Source organism: Myotis daubentonii, chromosome 5 (genome assembly GCF_963259705.1).
Source record: "Myotis daubentonii chromosome 5, mMyoDau2.1, whole genome shotgun sequence".
Taxonomy (NCBI): domain Eukaryota; kingdom Metazoa; phylum Chordata; class Mammalia; order Chiroptera; family Vespertilionidae; genus Myotis; species Myotis daubentonii.
The window spans coordinates 17,917,695-17,944,116 of NC_081844.1; the positions used below are offsets into that span (position 1 = coordinate 17,917,695).

Below are 26,422 nucleotides of genomic sequence, written 5' to 3' on the forward strand. Positions count from 1 at the left end.
GGGACCCAGGAGGGCTGGGTCAGGACTTGGGAAGGGTCTTCAAAGACGTTTTCATTCTGGCTTGAAGGAGGGCAAGAGCTAGGAGGAGGACTTGGCCTTGATGGAGATTGGAAGCAGCATGGAACTGAGGAGATGTACACGTTGGGGAAGAGGGAAAAGGGGGTGAATAGGTAAGGGTGGGGTCACATTGTAGAGGTGTTTAGAACTAAGCAAAGAAGAGTAAACTTGATAAGAGGAAGGCTCTGGCTCAGTTTGGGGTCTCTAGACTTGGGTAGAGCTGAGAAGAGTCAACTCTAGACAGCCAGCTGGATCAGCAGAGAGAGCAAAGGCTTTGGTTGGACCTGATTTCAGTCCTTTTTTTCTCTATATCCTAGTGATGGAATTTTGGGGCACATCATGTAACAACCCCGAGCTGCAATTTCTTCATTTAGAAAATAGCGATAATGATTTCTGTGAGTATTAAATAAGATGCCATGGACAAAAGTGTCCAGCAAAAACGTGGTGCATAATAGGCAGCAATGACTACTAGTATTTTTCTCCACAGTTTTCCCCTTTCTCCTTGAAGACCAAGATGAGATATACAGATATATCCCTATATCTATTCCACCCTAACCAATTGGTCAAAGCCAACCATGGTAATCTCCTTGAGCTTGCCAATGATTGTCAGATGATGTTGCCAAGCCTGTCCAGAGTCAGCCGAGAGCCTTCCAGGAAAGGTTTCCTTGATCCTAGGAAAGAGATGCGGGAACAAAGGTCTTTTATTCCTCAGCCCATTGCTGTTTCTGGGTGTGACGACCAGACTGATGGCTGCAGTCATGAAGCAACCATCCTGAAGGAGAGCTGTACTCTGGATTGTCAGCACAGAGAGATGGAAAGACCTGATCTCTGATGCCACTGTGAAGCCAAGGTATGAAGTAACCTGGGAGTTGATCTCTGAATTTATCTCTTTCATGACATTTTTTCTATTGTTTAAGCCAGTTTGATTTGGCTTTTTTGTTAGCTGTAAGTGGGAACATCTTCCTGATTCACAGCTTTAGAGAAACTAGTCAAAACCATGGAAGAGAGAGATTCCAGAACAGGTGATGGACCAGGACCTTTCAGAGCTAGGATACTGAATTAGAAATAGCCTATTGCAACGGTTCTCAACCTGTGGGTCGCGACCCCTTTGGGGGTCGAACTACCCTTTCACAGGGGTCGCCTAAGACCATTGGAAAACACATATATAATTATATATTGTTTTTTTGATTAATCACTATGCTTTAATTATGTTCAATTTGTAACAATGAAATTGGGGGTCACCACAACATGAGGAACTGTATTAAAGGGTCGCGGCATTAGGAAGGTTGAGAACCACTGGTCTCTTGTATCCTTTTGAAATGGTGTTTGGGGGTGGGGGAAAGTAAAATTTGAATATTTCCTTCTTATTTCTCTGTCATCTTGTTCAACCCTGCATTTATATTGACAGGTTTGCTAAAGGATTATCATGAGCCTTGTCAACTAGATGCTAAATAAAGGATATTTGCGCTAGAAGCTAGTTAGTGCCATTTGAGTCCTGCTTTTACATTCGCCAAGATGTCTGGTTTACTGTTCTCAGGGGAAGGCGGACTGCCTATGGGCTACACTGCCCAAACCAAACCACATTGAGGCACTGCATCAGTTACATGGTTTCTGCGGCAGGTGGGGGACACATGCCTTAAACCCCTGGGGTCCTAGCTTCAGTGAAACGGGGTCCATTTCTTCTCTTGCTCTTGGACTCAGTTTTCCTTGCAATGTAAGGGTGGGGTGGACATCTTTCCGGAGGTAACTTGAGCAGTTAGCTGGGATGAGTCACCCTTGGGCAGGAATTCTGAGGTCAGCGAGTTTCCCCTAGGGCACCTAAGAATTTGTTCCCTCTACAACTTCCCTGGTTGCCTGAGCCTGAACACAAGTTACTACTCAGCATAGCTATAGATAATTATGCTACTGATGAGGAGGAGGATAATGGTAGTGATAAACAATTCCTTGAAGTCATGGAGTACTTCCTAGGAAATGAGAAATCCCTCTTGCATTTTATCTCATTTAAGACTCAGACAAGCCAAGGAGGAGCGCTTCCTCCCAACACAAAGGAGAGATTGTTGAAGCCCAGAGATAAGAGTGGAGGTGCCCCAGGACTCACAGGTGAGAAAGGTAAATTCTGGTTATAAGAGCTTCACATCCAAGGCAACTCCTGGGGATCCGTTTTGTACCCTGGAGGGAGACAGGACCCTGTCCTCTAAGGTCAGAAGGCCTGGCCTCAACTGCAGGAAAAGAAGCCTTCTTGTACTTTTTCTGGTTAGTTGGGAGATAGATGGTGTAGTGGAAGCCTGTTCCCTGAAAGCTTTTCTCAATGATCTAGCATTATAATATTTTTTCATCTACTTTTAGAAAGTAACCAACTCAATTAAATATAGTCAGCCTTTCTTTCCATTGATTTTTAAAGAAAGTGAAAGGGGGGGAGGAGAAAGGAGGAGAGAGAGAGAGAGAGAGAAAGAGAGAGAGAGAGAGAGAGAGAGAGAGAGAGAAACATTGATGTGATAGAGACACATTAATTGGTTGCCTTGCATACATGCCTCCACCCCATCCCCCCACTGGGGGCTGGGAATTGAACCTGCAACAAGGTATGTGCCCTGGACCAGAACAGAACCCGAGACCCTTTGGTGCGTGGGCCGGCGCTCTAATGACTGAGCAACACCAGCCAGGGCTAGTTAGACTTTCTTATCTCCCAATACAAGGCCGTGGATTTTTAGACTTAAAAGAAATTAAACAATTATTTAACATTTTTACTTTTCTTACCACCTTTGACTTTATTCTTTTCATCTTTGTGGTCATTGTCACAAGACAAATTGGGCAAATGTTATTGGGCCCAGTCTACCAATGAGCAAACTGAGTCTCAAAAATATTATGACAAGAGCACACGTTTGAAAAGTGGGAGTATGTGCGGATCTTCTGTGTGTGAGTCCATGCCTTTCTGAAACATCACCCTGGCCCCTCCATAGAACTCATTCAAGTATTTTTTGAGTGTTTGCCAAATACCAACAATGTGTTGGGGATTTAATGTTGAATAAGAAGCAAGTGGTCTTGAATGAGAAATTTGCAGAAGAGTTGAAGGTGAACAAGAAGGCATACAATTATTTGAACGGTGATAAGTCCATTAGAAAGGCAGGGAGGTTTCTAAGCCAGACAAGCTGCTGGTCCATGGACCTGTCCTGTATGGCCAATCCTAGATTCCAGAGATGAAGAACAGAATGAGAAGCCAGGACAGTAAACTACTTGATCTTAGGTGATGAGTAGATGAAGACTTTTTTATAAGAACATGCTTTATAACCCAGCTTTCTAGACTCAGCTCAGACAAGGGCGAGCCTGAGTGATGCAGATGTCCAAAGGGGATACCCAGGGCCCAGGGACAGCAGCACTTCTTCAGGAGACAAAGGAAGGAAGAGGAGCCACACTGAGAATCTCACCAGGGGTTTTAGGGGCAGACACACCCAGCCATTGCATTACCATACCAAACAGCTGAATCAGGGAGCTAATTATGGCTTTGTGCTCCTGGAGACCACATTCCTGAGGCTTTTATGAACACACACACACACACACACACACACACACACACACAGTATACCATCACAGCTCTCCTCTGTCCATTTCACTTCCTTACTTCCACCTCCATGTCAACGCACCTTATTTATCTCTGAAACATCCCTTGCACAGGATGTTTCTTCCTTTTTTTAAATCCTCAGCTAAAGTTAGGGTATTTTTTCCTTCGATTTTTAGAGAGAGTAGAAGGGAGAGGGGAGGGGGAAGAAATATGGATAAAGAAGATGGCAAATACAGAGAAGAGGAGAAAGAGAAGGAATGGATAAAGGAAACCTGGAGTCAGAATGGAGCGCAGGTAATAAAAGGAAAGAGGGAGGGGAGAAGAGTAAAATGGGAACATTGGGAGAGAGGGGGAGGCGGGGGCAGAAACTGAGGCCTAGCCAGGAACATGGCTTTTCCAACAGCATTGAAGTAGTCATTGGTGGGGTCCAAACCAGGAGCAGCAGGCCCCCAGAAGCCTTTTGCCTCTTCCATAGAATTCCACATCTGAAGACACTAAAATGAGTTTGACTGAAGTCTGGAGCCCCCCTGATCCCTTACTCTACCTTCCAAGATTCTACCCTTTACTTAAGGATCTGGGGTGTTTGGTCAATACTGACCCATTCTGCAAATATTCCTGAGACACTGCCACCTGGAAGGTACCGCATTTGTCTCTGGAGCTAGGTATAGAGTCCAGTCCCTGACTAAGGACGGCTCACTGTAGGGAGGCAGACCTACAGTCCCAGCCACCATGCAAGCAAGCATGCATATGCTATGTCCCTGAATGGGCTGCAGGAGGCATGGGGTTTTAGATAAAGGACCCATCATTCTTCCTGGGATGATCAGAGAAGGTGTGCATGGTGGGTCTCAAATTTTGACAGGTAGAGAAAGGCTTTTCAAATGGAGGAACAAGTACAGACAAAGGTAGGAGAGAAGAGGTGAAGTTCAAAGAAGGCTGAGTAGCCTTTGGGGTTGACACTGAGAAGCTGTAGTATTACTTGTAATAATTACCATGTGTAAGTACTGACCATATGCCAGGTTTCCCACTGAATCCTCACAACAAACTACAAACTATGAATTCATTCTTTAACAAATATTTATTGAGTGCCTACTACATGCCAGGCAAGTTCTAGGCGTTGGGAATGCATCCATGAACAAAACAAGACCAACTCCCTCAGCCATGAACACAAGAGAATAGATTCCGCCCTCAGGAGTTTACATACTGGGAATTGCCACCCCCATGTTACACATGAAAAAACAGATCTAAGGAGGTTAAAGCACTGCTCGGGGTCACACAGATGATAAGGGACAGAACCTGTCTGTGCTCTCAGACCCCAGGCTATGCTGCCTCCAGGAAGGGTCTAGATCTAGTGAGGATCTCCTACAGGGTATTGAGCAAAGGGTGGCAGAAACAAAAGGGTGTTGCTTCCCTTAGGGCTGTCTTCCTCCATTCCCTCCATTATACTTACAATCAGAGGTCAGCTACTAAATCTCTCTCTCTCTCTCTCTCTCTCTCTCTCTCTCTCTCTCTCTCTCTCTCTCTCACACACACACACACACACACACACACACACACACACACACACACACCTCTTTTGTCTAAGGTTGAGGCTGCCTGGGCACAGCCAGGCCTGGCTTTTAGAGGATTATCTCCAGTGCACCCTCAGAACCAGAGCTTCATGCAACACCTGGCACCCCGTTTAACTGTCCAACTGAAGCTTGTAAGCTTGGTTTTCCTCCTAGCTCAATTACGAAAAGTTGAAAGTGAGTGTGGTAAAGAAAATGATAGTGTTAGAAAGGTACTGGGTGAAATTAATAGCTGTAAACTTGAAACAGGCCTCAGCTTTTCCCTGAAACGCAGTCCCTGGGAGGGAACTGAAAAAGTTTGCCTTTGAAATGTCTTGGGAGTAAGAGCGCCAGTGCTCTGGGTTCCGGTCTGTAATCCTGGCCTGGGGAAGCAGTGCCCCTCACCAGGCTGCTGGTCAAGTCTCTGAACCTTAGAAATACAGCCTTTTGGCGGGACTTGGGGCTTGGAGTGAGGAAACCTTGTAAAGGGATGCTAGTGAATACGAAGGGGTGATAACGAAGATGGCAAATACGGAGAAGAGGAGAAAGAGAAGGAATGCATAAAGGAAACCTGGAGTCAGAACGGGTGCAGGTCATGAAAGAAAGGGAGGAGAGAAGAGCAAGATGGGAACATTGGGAGAAAGGGAGGAGAGAAAGACCGAGCAGGCAGGGCCGCTCGGCGGGTGTTGCTGGAAGTGAGAGAGGGGAGATGGGGGCCCGGGACCCCGCTCCCGCACGGACGCACAGGAGCCTGGGGGTCTCGAGCAGCCCCAGCTGTCATCCTGAAACAAAGGCCCCGGAGCAGGAGGGCGGGGCTGCGGGCTACGCCTGTGCCAATGAGCGGCGCCGGCGCTAGTCCCGCCCCGCCCTGCTCCGACCAATGACCGGCCCCGCCCCGCCCGCCGCGACTCTGCCCCGCCCCGGCCAATGAGCGGCGCCGGCCACGGCTCCGGCCCCGCCCAGCTCCGTCCTAGGCTCCGCCCATGCCAGGCCTGGCCAATGAGAAGTGCCAGTCTCGCCCCGCCCCGCCCCTCCTGCGGCCCCTCCCGCCTCCTCGCCCGCGGCTCCGGGACACCGAGCAGAGGCAGGCGCGCTAGGAGCGGGCGGGTGGCGGGCAGCGCGCGGGAGGAGCGGCCGAAGTTTCTCCGCCTGCCTCGTCCCGGGAGCCAGAGCCACCCCGCACCGCTGAGGAAAGAGGGACGAAAACAAACTGCAGAAGCCCTGAAAGATAATTCTCAAGTCAGCCCGAGGCGCGGGGGCAGGTAAGGAGCGGTGAACGCGGGGTCTCGCTCCCTTCCATGAGGGTCTGCTGCCACGGAGGACGCACAGGTTCCGGGGACACCGCGCTCACCGAGGGGTGCAGCGCGTCCGCGCGTCCGTCGGTCTTTGTCTGTCTGCGCCAGGTCTGTCTAGGTGCCTTTGTCTCTGTGCGTAACTGTCAGGGTCTCGCCTCCGCCAGGGTGGGTCTGCTGGCTGGTCCCAGCCCAGAGGAGAGAATGGTACGTCTGTCCTCCTGCCTTCATCTCTGTCTCCCGCAGGCGGGGTGTATCTACTCCCAGCCCCGAATCTGATAGACATAAGTGTTGGGTGACACTGGTGTCGAGATGAGGAAGCCAGAGGTGATGGTGAGGCTGGAGGGGCCCTGGCCCCAGACAGAGGGTTTGACAGCTGCAGCCTGGCCCCTGAACTTGGCCCTCTGAACTTTGGTGATGGGCTGTGTCCGCATCAGGGGCAGGGGCACTGATGCAGTTAGAGGTTTGGAGTATTTCCCTGGAGGAGTATGTCAGAGGGGATGAGGCAGATAGAGAGGGGGGTGATGACCCCAGGATGTAAGTGACCCCCTGGTACTGCAAGTCACCAGGATCAGTCCTGAACATGCACACAACACACACACACACACACACACACACACACACACACACACCACATTCACTGACTTCTCTCACCCACCACAGGCAGCCAGCCCCCCACTCTCCGCACTCCTACACACACACACACACACCCTTCCACATGCTTAAGGCACCGAAACAAGAGCCAGGTGATCTTTCTCTTTCCTGCTCCAAGTGGGAAGGATTGAACTGTGGAGCAAATGAGTGTGCCGCTCGCCCACGAGTGTGTCAGCCTTAGGAGAGTGTCCCAGCCTTGTTAGCTCCAGAGCCCTCCCTTTCCCAGGAACAAGGAGTGCGTAGGGACCTGAGCAGCTGAGGCCCCCACATCCTTCCTCTTCATTCCATCCACCCTGGTCTTGGGTGCTGGCAAATGAATGAGGAGGCTCTGAGTTCTGGGGAGCTCTTGGCAGGAGCTGCACCAGATAAGGGGCTCCTGCTCTGCTGGAAGTGCAGCCTAATTATAATCGTGGGAGCAGAGGAGCCCAGCCACGGATGGAGAGATGAGCTGTCTGCTTGGCAGTTCTCGAGGGACCCTTGAGAACCGTCTGTGGGAGCAAGGGTGTTTGTCACCTGAGCTTCCTCTAAGTTCAAAAACAATTTGCTGTGGGCATGCTGGGGGAAATGCAGGGGCTGGGAGAATGTATGTGCATGCACGTGAAAGTGGGTATTAGAGACAAACTTCGCAGGGGGAAGGGTGTCTGTGCTCCAGGGTGGAAAAGAGCCAAGTCTGTGGGCAGAGCCATATACGCTAACCAGGCGTGGTGTCTGCACCTTCTATTTATCCAGCGCCTTTCTTCTGAGGCGCTTTCTGCATCTCACTGATGTTATCTGCTTTGTCATCTCCATTATCCTCACAGCATAACTACCAGGTGGGCATGAGGCATGGTTACCTCTCTGTGTTTACCAGTGGAGAAACTGAGGCACCAGCGGGGCAGGGCTTTCCCTGAGGTCCACAGCTAATGGGAGCAAAGTTAGACTTAGCACCTGGGAGTTCAAGTACCAGGTCTCAGCTGGATGGATGTGATGGGGGACTCACTGGACTCGCTGTGAGAAGAAACTCAGGTGGAGAGAGAAGGGTGTCTCTCGAAGGTGTGGGCGAACAAGGGGGAGGACGTTTGTTATTGAACATGTATGGCAGCCTGTGTGCTTCGCGAGGTAGAACCTGTTTCAGCCGTTCAGCGTGTGCACGTGTGTCTGTGCGGGTGCCTCAGTAGACCTGCGGCAGGGTAGCTGCCGTCAAGGTGCGCTGCTATGCAGTGTGGGTGTTGGGAGAGCCTGTGCATTGGGCATGGGTCAGGGGGGCATTTGCCAGGCAGTTTTGAGAAGCCGGGCATCTGCCTGTATAGACCAAGAGGTAGATGGACTTCAGCCGTAAAATATGGCCTTCTCATTCCCCAAATTTATGTATATACTTTTACACGCATCCCACATTCACTTAATAAATATTCATTGGGTGCCAACAGAATGCAAGGCTCTGGGCCAGGCAGTGAGGCTTCAAAGATGAGTAAAGTAATGATGGCAAACCTGTCATTAAGCAGCTTAGAGATGAGCATAATGGGTAATAGTTCACGGCATCTAATAACATCCACTGCGTGCACTGTGCCTGCTGTTTTTTATACATTATCTCATCTAATTCTCAGCGCAGCCCTGCAGGGTATGTGTGATGATCAGAGGAGGAGATAGCAAATGGAGGAGGGAGCGAGGATTTGAACTCAGCTCTGCCCCTGGCGCTTCCACTTTGTCCTGCTACCTTTGAACGTAGAAATACGTGTTTCTTCCTGTAAAATGTTCTTGCCCAGTCCCGCCACCTAGCTAGCTCCCGCTTGCACTTGTGGTTTTGACCATGTGGATCAACTCTTCCAAGAAACCGTCCCCTCTCCTTTCCTTAAGTCTGGGTCACGGGCCTTCCTGAGTTCCTGCCGTCATTCCAGGCTATCCCACCTGTACCCACTGGCTCCTCAAGAGTCAGCAACATTCTTAGAGGCAGAGGTTGTGTGATGAATTCCCAGCGCAAAGTACAGTGTCTGGCTACTCTGCGTAGGCCCTTAGTCAGTGCTTGTTTAATGGAGTGATGGGAGGGAAAAGAGCTGCGAGAGACCCTTATCAGGGGGCACTTTTCCCAATAGCAGATTTGTGCAGGGGGCACACTGGCTGGATGGCCTCTGATACTCCAGCCTCTGCTTTGGGCCAGTTCCTTCAGAGGCTTTGCCTAGTCAGGGCTTCTCCATCCCAGCTCCTGCCTCCAATAGTTTGGGAGCCTAAGGAAAGCTTCGCCCCCACCCACCCACTCTATCTGCCAATCCACTCAATTTCCAGCCCAGTCAACCGACAAGTACAATGATGAAGGGAGGTGCTCTGTGTGATCTAGACTTGGAACCCCAGGGGGCAGTGGTTCCAGGGCGATGATGAGGTGTTTCTGGGACTTTGCCAGCAAAGAAGTGTCCAAAGGCCTGGGGAATCTTCAGGCAATTTACACGGCTGGTCTTTGAGTTTCCTTTCGAATAGGTCTTTGTGTTGCTGCGTTCGAAAGCCACTGATCTAAATTGGACACTCGGACTCTGCTGCTGGGAGTGTGAATTGCTACCATGTTTGGGGAGGTAATCTGGCCATGATTTGCCCAAGGTCACACAGTCACAGTCTGGTGACTCCCTTCCCATGCTCTTTGGACCACCCCATTATTTCTCCTATCAGGGTTGCCCCATGCCTTCTCAGGGATTGTGAGGACTTCAGTTTTCCTTTCAAAGATCACGACTCAAGTTTGAAAAACTCTGCATTTCACTGTTTGTTAAAGGTCTTATCCATGCAAGGTGCCAGGTTGATGGGCGATCTTAAAAAATGCCTAAATAATGGTCTGAGATTAAATTTTGTGATGAGAATTGGGAAGGGGGAGCAGCACACGTGAATCAATGACACTTAGATTATACTAACTTTAAACACAGCAGCTGCTCAGCATGAGGAAGGTGAGCTCAAAGATGACAGGAAGGTGGTGGACTGACCCTCAAGACATTAGGAGAGAGGAGACGTAACAGCAGCCAGGTCACACAGCTCCAGGATGCAACCTGAGAGCTGAGGGGACGGGGCTTTGTCTTCCAGGGGGAGCCCTCAGGGCACCCTGTTACCTCCCCCCCCCCCACTCAGCCAGTCACCCTGCCCAGACAGAGCTGGGAATGAAGGGTGGGAGGGCTCACCTTATAACTGCCTGCAGCCAAACGAGTGTGCAGACTGGCCTGGGCGTCCTCTTCCAACAGTTTAGAGCCGTGCGTGGGGATGTGTAGCAGTCGAGCAGTTGAGTTGGGCTTCGGGCGAGCTGCCCTTGGCACGGCTGCCTCTGTGTCTGCGATCTCCATCCTGCTTCTCTCACTCTCCTGCTTCCTGCCAGACATCGACTTCCACCAGACGGTGAATGCCACTCCTGGGCTTCCTGCAGCAATGATTCTAATAGCCCCTTTGATCTGTCCAGGACTTTACACCTTAAAAGGGACATTGTTATTAAGGACTCTGTAGGAAGAGCTCTTCTACAATGTGACAGATGAGAAAACTGAGTGAGCGCGTCAGAGGTGAAAGAGCTTATCCAAGATTTTAAGTGGAACGCTGGGATTGGAACCCAGCCATCCTGGCTGCCAATCCGGGCTATGGCCCCCCATCATCAGGCCTCGCTAATTAGACAGATTTAGGCTCCCTGCATTGTTGACAAATGTTTAATCTTCGGGGGGGGGGAATATTTTTTAAATATATTTTTATTGATTTCAGAGAGGAAGGGAGAGGGAGAGAGAGAGAGAAACATCAATGATGAGAGAGAATCATTAATCAGCTGCCTCCTGCGTGCCCCACACTGGGGATCAAGCCCGCAATTCAGGCATGTGCCCTGACTGGGAATCAGACTGTGACCTCTTGGTCACATGCCAGCTGGGCAAAAAGTATATTTTTAAAATCATGAGAACTCAGTTACTTTCGTAATCATTATAATTACAAGTGTGATGGGAATCAGAGTTTCCTTCACTTTTTCTAAGCCCCCCTTCTCCCTAAGCACTTGTCATGCATGTATGTTGGATCAATAAACAATAAACTAGGAAGTATTTAGCATAATGGAATGTCTACTTGAGATTTACTTTAAGAAATGAACTTTTATCTCGTACCAGTTCTTTCTTTATAGCTGGTCAATTGGAAAGGTTTCATTCCCTCCACATTAAAATTACAGCACTTTTGCCTTCACAGAATCTGAATTCATGACATTTCATTGGAATACCAAACTTGACTCCATCATCTTTGTTGGTGTTCCCACCATGGGCATTAACTAAGTTCCAAAGTAAAACGGGCTGGCAGTCTCCCCCAGCAATGTGAGCAGAGTGTGGAAACCAGGCTTGGGAGGTGATCGCACATGAAGGCTGCCTCCAATAAGGAGAAATTTAGGAGAGATTCATGTGGAGCATGGATGGGGAAAAGGGTGCGGTGGGTTTGGAGGGAGATGGAAGAGACAGAGGACAAACAGTGTGTGTGTGTGTGTGTGTGTGTGTGTGTGTGTGTGTGTGCGCGCGCGCTCATTGATTATTCTAATCAATCCAACAGAAAGGTGATTTTTCTTACTAAGTGACAGGCCAAATTGGTATTTGAACAGATGATGTGGGTTATATCCAGGACCTGGAACAAAGGCAGTAAAGAGCTACTGTACCCAGATCACCCATAGATTTGCTTCCATGTCAGTGAGTCACTGTGGGAGAAGATGACTGCTTTCAGGATGGCAGCCAGCAGACACACACACACTCTCACACACACACTCATTCATTTATCCAGTCTTGTCATTTCTCCCTCTGAGACACGCTCTCCTGTGGTACCCACACTCGCAGTCACATCTGGGTTGGCCTCTCTTTGGCATGATGTGAAGTGTACTCCGGCAGCCCACCTCCCTGACGCCCCAGGACCTCCATTTCTGCCCTGCCCAGAGCAGTCCGTCTGGCTGCCATCGGCCCTTTAGAGCTGCCGATGCCCCCAGACCAAAGCACCCTTCAGAAGCAGAGGGAAAGGTCTAGGTGAAACTCCCAGCCCAGGGGATGGACAAGGAAACAGCCCCTCAAGGGGGTCAGAAGCGGAGCTAAAATCGGGGTGGGATGAGTATAGCTCTGGAAATCCAATCATGCCTAAGGACAAGCCCAGCCCCATGCATGGCTCCAACCCTGGGCACAGACTGTGGGTGGCTGAGGCAGTGCCTGCCGGCCCCAGGGCTGTGCAGGAGGCTGGCTGGCCTGCTGACTCCGGGGCAGCTGCACTCTCCTTGCTGTGGCAAAGCCATTTGCTGCTCAGTCAGCCTCCTCCTGGCACCCTGGACTGCTAAATTGGTCTCAACTTGCTGTACTTCCACCCACCACCTTAGTCATTATTCACTGGCAGTGTTCAGAGAGTGGGTGTAAAGCAGCCGAACATTATATTCCTGCTGAAAAGAGAGAGAATTGAGTATAGGCAGGCAAGGAAAGGAGAGAGGGAAGGAGCTAAGAGAAAGTGAAGGAGGCGGGGAAGCAAAGGTTGGGTGCCCCAGCACCTTTTCCCCTGACCCCAATAATGTTGGAGGGTGGAAGGGGCAGTGAGCATGGGTGTGTGGGTCTGGGCTCAGTAGGAGGAGCGGCTGGGGTTCTAGGGTGAGAGGGGTACACACACTACGGAGGGGCAGCACCTGCGTGGTCTGGAGGGCGGAAAGGACATCAGCTGTGGGGAGAGAAAGACCTCACCCTCCTTGGCTCCCTGTTCTTTAAGTTCTGCAGTAGGTGCTGTCACGCCCAGTGAGCATCTGTGCCCATGTGTGATTACTTCTCATCTCTCCCCTGCTCCCTGCCTAGACTATAAACCCCTTGAACGAGCAAGTGTCATACCTCAGGTGCGCAGCACCAGGCCCTGGACACAGTCAGGGCTTGGCCCCAAACGGATGGGACTGATGGCGGAGAGCCTGCCGTGGTCCTTCCTACCCAGCCACTTCAGATCTCCCTGTGCTGCCCAGGGGCCTCCAGATCTGGGGACCGAGGCAGCCAAGAGTAGCAGGAATGACAGGAGCTTCAGGGTTGGCCTCCCATCTTGGGGAGGAAGTTGCAGGGAGAGAAAGCGGACCCGCTAGGGAAGCGGACACTCAGAGCGCCGCGTCCTGGTGCAGAGGCTCCGGTGCGGTGCGGCTCCTGGATGGCTCAGCCAGCATCACACTGGGGCTGGCAGGAGGTGACCAGGAGTGGCTCGCACATCAGACAGCAGAGACATCGTCGGGCAAGGTCAGGGTGACCTTGACAGGAGATTCGCCGAGTCCCTGATAAGATTTGTTTGGTCTCCCAGGGACAGGGTGGAAGGGGAACACAGCTACAACCCACGCCGGCCTGGAACCCGGTGGGCCCCCACCCCTGTTCCCTCCCACCCTCTTCTCCAGTAAGATAATGGGGAAACTGAGAACAAAAGCCGCTACACGGCTAGGGAGGCAGGGACACTGGGAAACCACACTCCGAATGTCAAGGGTCAGAAGTCTGGGGAGTGAGCCCTGCTCTTGACCTTCTGCCAGTCGCTAAGAGGCAGACTGTCTGAGTGTCTCCGGACCTCAGCGGTGAGGTCGGGGCGGAGGGGCTTCAGAAGGCACTTGAAGCACTCAGGACCCTCCCTTATGGGCTGCAACCTTCAGACCCCGCTGCTTGGGCTCCCTTCTGCGCCTCGGGGAAGGGCATCTCTGCAGTGCAGGTGGAGGAGGAGGGAAGGATTAGACTGGGCTCACGTCTTGGGGAGACAGCCTCCCCCTCCGTGCTGATCAAATTCCCCCAGCCCCCACGTCTCGGTGGCGCCAGCAGACAAACCGCACTGCAGGCAGGTGCCGGAAAGCGAGCCCCAGGCAGCCCCCAGCCGCCACCTGCCCTGGAAAGGGAGCTGCCGGACCAGGAGGGCCTCCAGCTGCCTGCCTCCTCCCTGGCTGGCCTGCAGCCTCCCCTGCCTGAAGGCTCTGCACCAGCTTGGGGCGCCCGGGGGCAGGACGCGGGGCTTTTCCTGACGCGACATTTCCTCATCCACCTGGAAGACTGGAAGCCAGGCTTTCAGCTTCCCCAGACCCCCGCCCCCCCCCCCCTCCCCCCAGCAGCGCCTGGGCCATCTGTTCACTTAGAAACTTTCTATTTTGGATGGAGTTACTCCTATGCTAGAGCTACAGCAGGGCCTCCAAGTTCAGGGTCCAAGACTTACCTGGAAACTAAAGAGCCTGCGTTGAAGAAAGGGCCGGTACTCTGCATAGAAACACACTATCTCAGGGTTGAAGGGATCTTTAAGTCCCAGTCTATCTGCCACCTTCCACCCCCTCCTCCCGCCCCCCTAGCAAAATCTCCTCCCCCAAGTTGTCTCTTCCTCCCTATTTACTTCCAAGAATTGTTGTTCTGGACCCAGGAACACAGTTCTTTCTATTTTAGTTCCATTCCTTCAAAGTCATAGAATGCTATGTCCCTGTCAAGCACTCTGCCAGGGCCTGGGAGGAGACCCCTCCACCAGGCATAGCTGACCTGGAATTGGGGGAGGAGACAGGTACCTTAAAATGTATCACTATACCAAGATGTAGAATTTGAGAAGGACCCTGTGGGCTGGCTGTGATTTTTTTTTTAATTTTTAAAATTTGTATTCAATTATTTATTTATGGTTAATCCTCACCCAAGGATATTTTTTCCATGAATTTTTAGAGAGAGTGGAAAGGAGCGGGAGAGAAAGAGAGAGAGAAACATCGATGTGAGAGAGACACATCAATTGGTTGCCTCCCGCATGCGCACCAACCAGGGCCAGGGATTGAGCCCGCAACCGAGGTACGAGCCCTTAACTGGAATCGAACCCGGAACCCTTCAGTCCACAGGCTGATGCCCTATCCACTGAGCCAAACCAGCAGTCATGGCAATGATAGGAGAGGACTGGCACGTAGCCGAGCTGGTTTTAGCAGGCTCATGTAGCAATGGCGTATAGAATGGAGCTGAGGGGGGGACACTTTCTAGAAACAACATCATTTATTAGAACGCCTCTCTGTCCTCCCTGTCTGCGCGTTGATAGCTCATGTTCCTAGAGAGGTCACGCAGCCTGGAAATGTGGGGGAGCCAGGCCTCCGGGAGAGGGGAGTTCCTAGTCCACGGTCAAAGGTCAGGGTTAATGTGCCGTGTGGAGGACTTATATCAGGAGACATGGCTAGCACCTTGCTTTGGACCCGGGACCAATCACAGCTGGCTTTTCTTTCTTTGCTTGTTTTTTACGGCTGAAGACACAGAGGCCCTACTGGAGGGCCTTGCTCAGGGTCCCAAGGCTGGCTCGTGGCAGAACCAGAGCTGTGCTCCCACCTCGGGGCTCTTTCCTGTCGCCCACTGGTAACGGGGAGCGAGGACTGCAGGGCCAGGAGAGTTAATCAGACCCTCAGCCGTGAGTGTTCGGCTGGTGGGCCCCAGGGACACACGAGAACACGTCCACAGTGGGTGCTCTCAGTCTCTGGGTTTCTCCCCAGCAGGCCCAGGGATGCCTGGACGTCAGGAACAGCCGAGACCCATGACCTCCGTTTTCTCTTTTGTCTTCTTTCTTGCTCTCTGGATGCTTTGACATTTTATTTTCCTCTGTTCCTCTGCCTTTCCTTGGTTCTGAGAAGTTCCCAGCTGATGTGACAATGAAGCTTACTATCAGTTGCAGTTGCTACCAGTTGGCACCTTTCAGAAATGAGAAACCTGTTCTCTGCCTCTGTCTCATCCGAGCTCTTTAAACCAAATCCAAACAAAACACAAAGGTTGTGGGTGCCAATCAGCCGTGCTAACCGCCCAGGGTGTTGATGCCACATGGGCAGAGAGTCCCAGACAGGAGGCAGGTCTTGTCAAGCAGGGACCTCCATTCCTCTCAGGGGAACAGGGTGCCAGGGTGTCCCCTGCCACAGCCATGAAGCTCTCAGAACACCATTCCCCACCTTCTTCTGGAAGGCGCCTCAGCCTGGCACCTGCCCAAGAGCTTGCTTTTTCTTTTTTTTTCTTTTTTTATATATATATTTTTATTGATTTCAGAGAGGAAAGGAGAGGGAGAAATAGAGATAGAAACATCAATGATGAGAGAGTATCATTGATTGGCTGCCTCCTGCCCGCCCCCTGTTGGGGATTGAACCCGCAACCCGGCATGTGCCCTTGACCGGAATCGAACCTGGGACCCTTCAGTCCACAGGCTGATGCTCTATCCACTGAGCCAAACCAGCTAGGGCTTGCTTCTTGCTTGCTAACTACCTGCATAGTCAAGGGAGGGCATCGCCAGGGCAGTGTCCTGTGAAGCCTCTGGTGAAGACACCTGTACACAGCGCCTTCCTCCAGAAATAACTCAGCCCCTGCCATGTCCGTCTTCACCTGGATGGCAACCACAGCCCTGGCAGAGGGAGCAGGCAAGTCCTAAAGGTGAGGCATGGGCTTTTTCATGCTTTAAGATTCCATGAAACAAGTGTGGCAAGTTTGGGAGCGGACAGCAGAAGGAATCAGAGACCAGTGTTTGGATCCCAGCTATGCGTACTGTTAGCTGTGTGGCCTTGGGCAGGTCACTTAGCCTCTCTGAGCCTCATTTTTCTCATCTGTAAAATGCATTGTGTCCCATATGGAATTTTTATGAAAATTCCATGAGCCAATATGAGTAAAGACCCATGAAACATAGTAGGAGCTTCATTTGTGTTAACCTCAGCCCCTTCCCATCAGCTCCAAGGGAAGGAAGCCAGGCATAGGAGTAAGTTCTCTATTTGAGAGGCTCATGAGCCTGTGGTCCAGACACATGTCCGGGGGTCAGGGAGGGACAACTTTGGAGTCAGGCAGCACTCTCTGTGACAACTACCTTCTTGTCTGCTTCCTCTGCAAAGGGAGAGCATTGTAGCTGAAAACAATGTGAGGGAACCACTCCACCTTGTCCCTGGGGGTCTCCATCCACTCTGTCAATTTGACTCAATTTTGACTTGTGATATGAGGCAGAATCAGCGAGGGAGACATTGAATGTCCTCGGTGAGACTCGGTGCTGAAAGTGTATCTTGCTCACTTTGGCTTGTGCCAGGTGTGGAAGGAGAGAAGGAGGTGGGAGGCAGGCCCAGAGGCCAGGGCTCAGCTGGGAGTGCCCTCTGCCTCAGGGAGGACCCCACAGCTCCACTCCAGCACCTGGAGGACGGTTTCTCCCCAGGGCGAAGGGCTGGATGGAAGGGGTAGATGCTGTGTCTCTTTCTTCCTTCCTCCTGCCTCTTGCTTTAAGGCCAAGGTCTTTCCCATTTGGATTGTTTTCTGGATTATGCACCACGGAAGGGGGAGAAAGAAAAACAAGTAAACTGAAACTTCTCTGTGCATTCAGTTGAGGGGGATGCACAGATGTGAGGGGGCCCAGGGTTTGGCTGCATCCCACAGGAGCGTGCAGACAACTGAAGTTGAATTCTGCGCTGGAACATGAGGTCATTTATCGCACTTACCTGGGGTGGCGGGGCCTGGTGGACAAGGAGCAGCTGCCCCTGTTTGACACATTCCCCAGCAGGGACACAGACACCGATCCTCCCCGCGAAACAAGCAGGGGGCCATTGAACGCACCTTCCACTGCCTTCTCCTCGCCCTCTGGATGCTTATTTTTTTTAAGTAGAAGAAACTTCACTTTAATAGTGAGGCCCAGAGAGTTGAAGGGATTTCCTCCAGGGCACACAGCATACAGCCGCTAGGTTTCTGACCTGACGAGTCCCGCGGTTTCTCTGTCCTAGCGTGTTGGTATCTACCGGGGAGAAGGCAGTGCCTCTACCAGCGTGGGGCTCACATGGCATTCAGGGGGAGGGGATGCCAGCCCAGCCGCAGGAGCCTCTATTCTGGGACCAGGAGAGTTTGAAAAGGTCTCAAAGCGCTGCCCAGGAACAGAGAAGTCCTGGGACTTGCGTGGGGCCGTCTCTGCCCCCCACCCTAAATCGGGCATCCGCCTGCCCACCTCCCAACAGAGTTCGAAGGACTGACTGCCCTCTCACCGTCCCTGGGACAGTCGATGAACCACCCCTTGCCTGTGCTCTGTGACTGAGAAGCTGACAGAGGCGCGGAACTCGTTAAGGAAACACAGATGTCTCTGCCCCGTAGGTCCCTCAGAGATGGCCCAGGACATGGCAGCACAAACCCTCCCGCACACTTTCCACCCGCAGCGGAGGACTGTGCTCCATCACCGGAACCCCAGCAACCAGCCGGGACAGGGACAGGGAGGCGCGGGGACTTCTGGGAGCAGCCAGTTGCAGATCTGGTCTCATCACGGTGGTGCTGCCTCCCTGCCTCCCCCAGACCCGTGCTGGCTGCACAGCGCTTCTGAGGCAGCCGGGACGGCCGTCTGCAGGGGCGCAGTGGCAGGGGACCCCACTTCCCTGAGGACTAGAAGGCCTTATAGGAGCTCAGCCTTTGCAGGCAAATATGTTTCCACATTGAGTCACAGAAGGGCGCCGGCAGAAGGCAGTCTGGCTTCTAAGAGCGGTTGGTGACGATGACGGTTTCTTTTGCAAGGAAACCAGGGGTGTTCAGTGTGCACCAGCCCATGCAAGACTAAGCCTCGCTCAGGGCAAACCAGCCCTGGCTGCCTGCCGGTCACTCTTTCTGCCCAGGCCCCTGTCCCCTCCTTGCCCATCCCTGGACTCGGGTGAAAGGACCCCCACAGGTGAAGTTTCATTTTCCTCAAGGAGGTAGTGGTGGACTTGTGGGCTGGGAGTGGAGGCCAGAGACAGCGCTGCAGCCCGGAGGACAGCAGGGCTGAGATGCACTGACATGCCTCTGGGAGGCCCGGGCTGCCTGCCGTGAGCCGCCTGTGGCTGGAGCACCGAGCACTGCAGAGCAGGAGATGCTACCGCTGAACACACCTCGCCTCTACCCTCTGTTCACCAAGGCCAGAGGCTGGGACTGCTCCCCCTGCACAGCGAGCTGCTGACTGTCTGCTCCCCTCCTTGAGAGTCCAGAGTCCTGCCTGGAGGGCTCTGTGTGGGGCCCAGGGACACCAGGGGGCCTGAGAGGTGTTACTATCCACCTGTCAGATCAGTGAGTACTTTTAAGAGCAATTCTTATAAACAATTGATAAGTGATTACTCACCTTTTAAAAAATCTAATCTCTAAATGCCCCAAATGGAAATGTCCCCAGTTCTTTAGATGACGAAAGAAAAATGGTGGAGACCAGGGACCTGCAGAGTTGGAGAAAAATAAATAGATCAGGAGTTTGAGCCTAGCCCTTAGAGCCCAGCGGTGTCTTGAGTCACCAAGTCCCATATGTTTAAAAATAGCAACAAAACCCAGCTGCCATTGGTTAAGCTCTTGCTTATATCCTGGTGCCTTTACAATTAAAATGTCACTCCATATGTACAGAAGCCCTGTGAGGCGGGCACTGCCGTCAGCTCCAGTCTGCAGAAGGCAGCAGAAGTGTGGAGAGGCTGCAGCGGGGCCAAGGACTAGGGTGAACCCACAGCACAGGGAGTGATGAAGCAGGGGCTGGGCTACAGGGCAGAGTTAGGGTGAGGTCTGGAGGAGCCGCAGGCCTGCGGGGAGGTGGGTGGATAGGGGCCAGGGGTGAGTCTACTGCTGGAGATAAAGAACCAGAGTAGCGACTCACCGCAACGCAGGGGCAAAGCCAGGCCCTGCACTTACTTGCCAGTATAAAACCTGAGGCCTCATCTGTGGGTCTGTCAGGTGGGGATCACAGTAGTGCCTCCCTCTCGGGTGCTTTGGGGTGCAGCTTGCACCAGATCATGCGTGCATGGTGATTAGTCCAAACCTAAGGAAACAGCTCTGGGAGCTGAAGAGGAAGCTCTTCCCCCTCTTGGTATCACCGGCCTCTGGTCCTGCTTGGACATCCTCCTCTGGCAGAGGAGCTGGGAGGGGAGGGCAGCTCCCGTGGCCTTTCCTGGGCAGCAGCGCCCCCATTCCTGAGCCGTGGGGGGCTGGTGATCAGCTTTTCCAGAGGAGGCTCCCGACAGCTTCCAGGTCCTGGTTCTCCAGGGAGACAGAGACTTAAGGATCCCCAGCTGTGCGGGGGAGGGAGGGGGGAGGCAGCGGGAAGGAAGCCCTGCTCAGCGATCTGCCAACATGCTTCACCCCCACCCTCCTTTTCTTGGAGAAAAGAGCTGCGAGGCTGAGGGAGCTGGAGGAGCCAGGACTAAGCCCTGGGAGCAGGAGGGGTGAGAGCTGAGCAGACACTGCTGTCAGAGCCCTGTGCCCGGGAGGGTCTCACGAGGAGCAGCTGAGTGAAGGAGACCCCAGGTCTGGGAGCACTGCTGAAGCCACCTGCCAGCCCCGTCCTAAAGGTGACACCTTTCTGCCAAGTTAGGAGGCGGAGTCAAGAGCCTGGCAAGCTCAGGAACACTTCTTAGAGCCAGGAGAGAAAGGGAGGGAGTGAGGGAGAGGAAAGGGGCAGGTGGGTGAGTTTATAAATTTAGCTTCCAGCCTTCCTCTCCTGTGTCTCTGTCAGCTCAGGCTGCTATAACAAAATACCACAGTGGGTGACGGAAACAGTAACCATTCATTCCTCACAGTGCTGGGGCTGGGAGGTCTCAGGTCAAGGTGCTGGCAGATTTGGCATCTGCTGAGAGCCCACTTCCTGGTTTGCAGATGGCCACCTTCCTGCTGTGTCCTCCTGGTGGAGAAAGAGGGTCCTGGTCTCTTCCTCTTCTTACTTATAAGGGCACTAATCCCGTCAAGGGGCTCCATCCTTGTGACCCCATCTGACCTCATCACCCCCCCCCAAAGGCTCCACCTCCAAATACCACCTTGGGGTTAGGCCTTCAACGTGTGAATTTGGGGGGATAGAAACATTCAGTCCATAGCTCCGAGCATCTGTTGGGCTGTAGTGTGCAACCCTGTGCTGACAGCAATGGGTGCACAAAGCAGGAAGGTCAGGGTTCCTGACTGAGGGTGCAAAGCCCCTGTGAGGAGCTGAGCAACTGAGGGAGAGAGCAGCACTGTCCGTCGTCCCCCCCCCCCCCCCAGTCAGGTGGGTTTGAATCCTCCTCCACCTCTCATAACCCAGGTGGCCTGGGACCAGTTCCTTGTTCTCTCTGACCCCAGTCTCCTCACTGGTAAATGGGGAGGAAAGAAATAAACCACCTTGTAGAAATTTGTTTAAGTGACATTTTTATTAAAGTATAATATACATACAGAAATATCCACAAATCGTGGATGGACAGTCAGATGACTTTTCACAGTTCTCACATAAATAAAACCCGAGGCAGAAGATAGAACATACCGATATCCAGGAGCCCCTCTGCTCCTCTTTGGATTATGTCCACCCTTCCCCCTGGCACCAACGCTTACCTCTCTGTAAACATCTTCTTAAGAGACTCTCAGGTATGCATCCTTGGGGAGGCTGGTCCTGTGTTTGAGTGCAACCGTAGTTCTGGCATTCTCTAGCTCCGTAACGTGCTACTGCACAAATATTCCACTGGGGACACTTGTCAATTCCAATGGGGATTGAGGGTTCCAGGTGTTCCGGGTGGGGACTCTTACACATAATGCTGCTGGGTCTTTTGGTAAACGTTTTAGTAAATGCGGGAACATGTCTCCTGGGTGCACACCTCGAAGGGCAACGGCTGGGGCATGAGGTGTGCATCTGCCAGCCCCTCCCTCTCAGTGAGGTCGAGGGCGCCTGCCCTGCCCCCAGCGCTGTGAGACAGCCCCGCTTGCGTCACGTCCTCTCCAAAACTTGATGTCATGGGGCTTTTTCGTTCACCCACGGTAATGGTTGTGCAGTGGTATTTACTAGTAATCGTGGTTTTAATTTGCATCATCCTGATGAATGCCTGTCTATACATTTTTTGCCTTTTGCATATTCTGTTTTATGAAGTGCCTACTTAAATTCTCTTGTTCATTTTTAATTTGGTTTCTGCCTTTTCATTAGAGTTTTACATGAGCTCTTTTTGGTATTCGGATGGGAGTTCTTTGTCAGATATGTGTCTGAGAAACACCTCCTTCCACTCTGTTATGCCATTTAATTTTAGTGGTGCCCTCTGAGGAAGAGAGATTCTTAATTTGTCAATATTTTTTCCTGTGTGGTTAATGTTTTGGATGTCCTGGTTAAGAAATGTTTGTCTATCCACAGGCCAAGAAGTTGTTCTTCTATGTTACCCTCTAGAAGCTTTAGTATGTTACCTTTCATGTTTCTATCTACAAGTCACCTGGAACTATTTGTGTGTAGGGTGAAGTAGGAGTCAAAATTCACTTCTTTTATAAATGGGTACCAGCCAACCAGCAGCAATTAATAAATGTAACTTTACTTTCCCACTGCTCTGCACTGTCCCCTTTGTCATAAATCAAGTGGCAGGACTGTTTCTGGACTCTATTCTGTCCCGTGGTCAATTTCTCCAGCTGTTTGTCAACCCGACATTGTCTTCATTGCTCTCACTTCAGAGTCTTGAAATCTGGTAACATGCACCCTCCAGCTTTGTTCTTTTCAAGATGGTCTTGGTTATTCCTGTCCCTTTGCATTTTATTATACAGGGTGTCCCCCCAAAACTGTGAACATACTTTAACAGCTGATAGGTCAATTTTGAAAATGAAGTGTATTTTAATAAACATTACCTTTATAATTATTCAAAGTGTGTGAATACATTTTGGGGGGACACCCTGTATAAGTGCTGGCATTGTGATTGGGGCTGTATTGACCCCATAGATCGATAAGGAGAGCATGAACGTCGTTAGAATATTAAGTTTTCCGAATCCATGAACCTGACATATGTCTGCCTCTGCTTAGATTCCCTTTAATTTATCATAACAGTATTTATAGTTTTCAGTGTAGAGATCATGTACAATGTTAGTTGTTCCCAGGCATATACATTTTCTAACTGGCACGTTTTTAATTTATTTTTTAATTTGGTGCTAGTATATAGAAGTGCAACTGTTTTTTGTATACAGACCTTGAATCCAGACTGCTACATTTATTGCAAGGATTAAATGAGGTCATGGATAAACCCCAGGCATATTGTGAGGGGCTCACTAACTCCTCTCTGTGTGCAAAAGAACTGAGGCAGGACAGGGACTCAGTACCAAAGGTGCACTTAATGAAGGGGGTCATCGGGATGAGAAGGTCAGTGAGCCCTGGAGGGCAGGACTTGCCTGGCCAGTTGAAGGAGGGAGAATCCCTATGGAGAGAAACTACAGGAGAAAACCATCTTGGATGGGCTTGAGAAAGGTGGAAGAGACCTGAGTGGATCGTAATGGTGGTGCATCCACTCTGTCATCGATCCTCACTGCACATGAGGTCACATGCAAGGTCATTTCCAGAGATGAGGAAAGGGCCCAGCGTGAAAAGGCCGGCCAAAGTCTCTCCACAAGGAAGGAAGTGGTAAGGTAGGTTTCACCACTTCATGGAGAGGTTGTCTAACAGGAGCAGATGGTGGCATTGGTCTTGATGAGCTCGGCCATGGGAGCAGAAAAGGTTATCAAGGAAGATAAGCGATGAGAGTGTTGAAATCCGTGTTTAGAAGACCTTCGTGCAGAATGGGCGGCAGCAGGCCATCCTGAAGGCTGTGGCCACAGGGTGGGCCTGGGATGATGCAGACCCTCAGAGAGGGAGGAGGGAGCAGCGCAGAGGAGGAGTCACAGATCAGGCAGTTAATCTCATGGTTAAATCTAAACCCAAAACAATAAACAGTCCTGCATCTGCTCCACTGGAACCCCTCTTCCAGGGCCGTGGGCTGGCTCCCGCTCCTGTTACACACTGAACTCATGAACCTTCGGAGGGCCGCTCCCTCCAGCCTCCCAGAGGTGACCCGCCTTGGCTTGCGCTTGTCCTGTTAGCTCAGTCCTTTCATCCGGTGACTCCCTTTTAAATGGCTCTGCTGTGCCCTGCGCTCCCTCAGCATGAGGCTGAACTTGGCCGTGGCAAGCGGACACCAACAATCCTTTCTCTCTTCTCAAAGTGTGTTTGGTTGTTGATCTCACCAGAGCCTCTCAGAGTGTCTGTATCTGAGAGAGCAGTCCTGACGCCTCCCCAGAGAGATGATGAAGGGAGCGCAGGAGAGAATGACTCACTCAGGACCACACAACTAGTCACTGGTCAGAGGAGAAAGTTCAAGCCCCTAGTCCAGTGATGGCGAACCTTTTGAGCTCGGCGTGTCAGCATTTTGAAAAATCCTAACTTAACTCTGGTGCCGGGTCACATATAGAAATTTTTTGATATTTGCAACCATAGTAAAACAAAGACTTATATTTTTGATATTTATTTTACATATTTAAATGCCATTTAACAAAGAAATATCAACCCCAAAAAATGAGTTCACGTGTCACCTCTGACACGCGTTGTCATAGGTTCGCCATCACTGCCCTAGTCCATTGTCATTTCTACTCCACCGTTTAAAGCAGTGGTTCTCAACCTTCCTAATGCTGCAACCCTTTAATACAGTTCCTCATGTTGTGATGACCCCCAATTTCATTGTTACAAATTGAACATAATTAAAGCATAGTGATTAATCACAAAAACAATATATAATTATATATGTGTTTTCCTATGGTCTTAGGTGACCCCTGTGAAAGGGTCGTTCAACCCCCAAAGGGGTCACGACCCACAGGTTGAGAACCATTGGTTTGAAGAAACCAACCAGAGGAGGCAGGGTGGCTATAGCTTGGGCAACACTGAGATTCCCGTATTGGGTTTGTTTTGACTCTCATACAATTCTCTTCTGGACTTGGAAGATGTCCATGGAACAAAGGAAGTACAGCCCCCAGAGACCTCTCCCTTCCTCTGTCTTCCTGCCCTAGTGGCGAGGCCTGGAGCTGGGCAGGCAAGAAGAGGCAGCTTCGAAGGCCAGATGTGCCGAGGGCTAGGCGGGCGGACAGTCGTCCTCTGAGGCCTGCAGTTTCAGCCGGTGTCCTGGGCCCTTCCCTCCTGCGCCCCAGCCAAGCCAGCTTCTCAGCAGTGTCTTCCTCACACTGTCCTTGCTGGGACAAACTGCTACTCTATGTGAGCTGCAGTCCCTCGTCAAGAAAGAGCCGTCTGTCTCCCCAGAGCGGCCAGGTGGGGAGAGGGGAGTGAAGCAGAACCAGGCTGCCTGCTTGGGAAAGGCTTTCGGTGGACACCTTTCTGGGCCTCCAGCTACGCCACCTCTTTCCCATGAGACACTCCTGAGACACAGCTGAGCCTCCCCGAGCCGTCTCCCCCGAGACCAGCGAAGCCACTGGAGAGATGGTTGGGCTCAGACACCTTCCACTGAGCTCTTCCCCAGAGCTGTCCCACTCCACCCACTTCCCAGGCCCAGGGACACGGCCTGGCAGGTGAGGATGGAAGGCAAACTGCCAGATTTTACTTAAAATACCAAATGGGACTAACCTTCATGGAGCACCTACTCTATGTGTCAGGCACTTTACGCGTACGATCACATTGTCTAATCTTTAGAACAACCCCAGGGCGTACGTATTAGTGCTTTCCGGCTGAGAAGGACTTTGTCTCCAGGGACCATTTGCAGTGTCTAAGACATTTTTGTCACAACTGGGCGGGAGAGGGGTGGAGAGGAGGTATAGTTGGCATCTGATAGATAGAGGCCAGGGATGCTGCTAAACTTCCTAAATACACAGGACAGCCCCTTACAACATGGAATGATCTAGCCCAGCCGTGTGCAAACTACGGCCCGCGGGCCGGATCCGGCCCGTTTGAAATGAATAAAACTAAAAAAAAAAAAAGACCGTACCCTTTTATGTAATGATGTTTACTTTGAATTTATATTAGTTCACACAAACACTCCATCCATGCTTTTGTTCCGGCCCTCCGGTCCAGTTTAAGAACCCATTGTGGCCCTCGAGTCAAAAAGTTTGCCCACCCCTGCTCTAGCCCAACTTGTAATATGCCAAGGCTGCAAACCCAATTGCAATTTACAAATGCACACAGAGACACCGGAGTTCAGAGCTAAGCAGCTTCCCCAAGATCGTACGGCTGGGCAGCAGCCAAACTGCGTGCTGTCCACATCTGTCTGACCCAAAAGCCCATACTCCTTTGGTTACAAAATGCCCCGTTCAAGAGCAACTGCCCACAAAGTCCCACCTGTCCGGGGAGAGGACAGGTTTTTCTCACTCTGCAAGCAGACAGGCATCTGCACCCGCCGACCAGAAGCCTGTGAGCTTACGGGGTGTGAGCTCCACCTCTTCCCTCCAGAAATTTGGGCTCTCACCTAGTGGTTACAATACGTGCACATGGAGGGGCCCGGTAAGTGCCAGTTGAGGGTATTACCCAGAAGCCCACGGGCATCAGAAGGCATGTGGGTCCCGGTGGGGATCAGGGATGTCTCCCTACGGGAGGGCGGGACTAGAGCAGGTCTTGGGAGCCTCTAGGCCTCGGTGCTCAGGGGAGAATTGGGATTCTGACATCTGGGAGAATGAGCCTGGCTCTGAGGCCAGGCCTGGGGGGGCGGGGGGGGGGGGGCGGGA

At 51.7% G+C, this 26,422-nt stretch overlaps 1 protein-coding gene across 2 annotated transcripts in view; it reads left to right on the plus strand.

The window, feature by feature from the left end:
• Nucleotides 1-3,697: 3,697 nt before the first annotated feature.
• The window catches only part of LZTS1 (leucine zipper tumor suppressor 1), a 53,466-nt gene continuing 30,741 nt past the window's right edge, over nucleotides 3,698-26,422 (plus strand). The window contains exon 1 of one of the 2 annotated variants that reach the window (XM_059696053.1): nucleotides 3,698-3,907. The gene's annotated coding sequence lies outside the window, so the exon portion shown is untranslated. Of the gene's footprint in view, nucleotides 3,908-6,205; nucleotides 6,420-26,422 lie in introns of those variants that run through there. The other variant, XM_059696052.1, reaches the window with a different exon arrangement.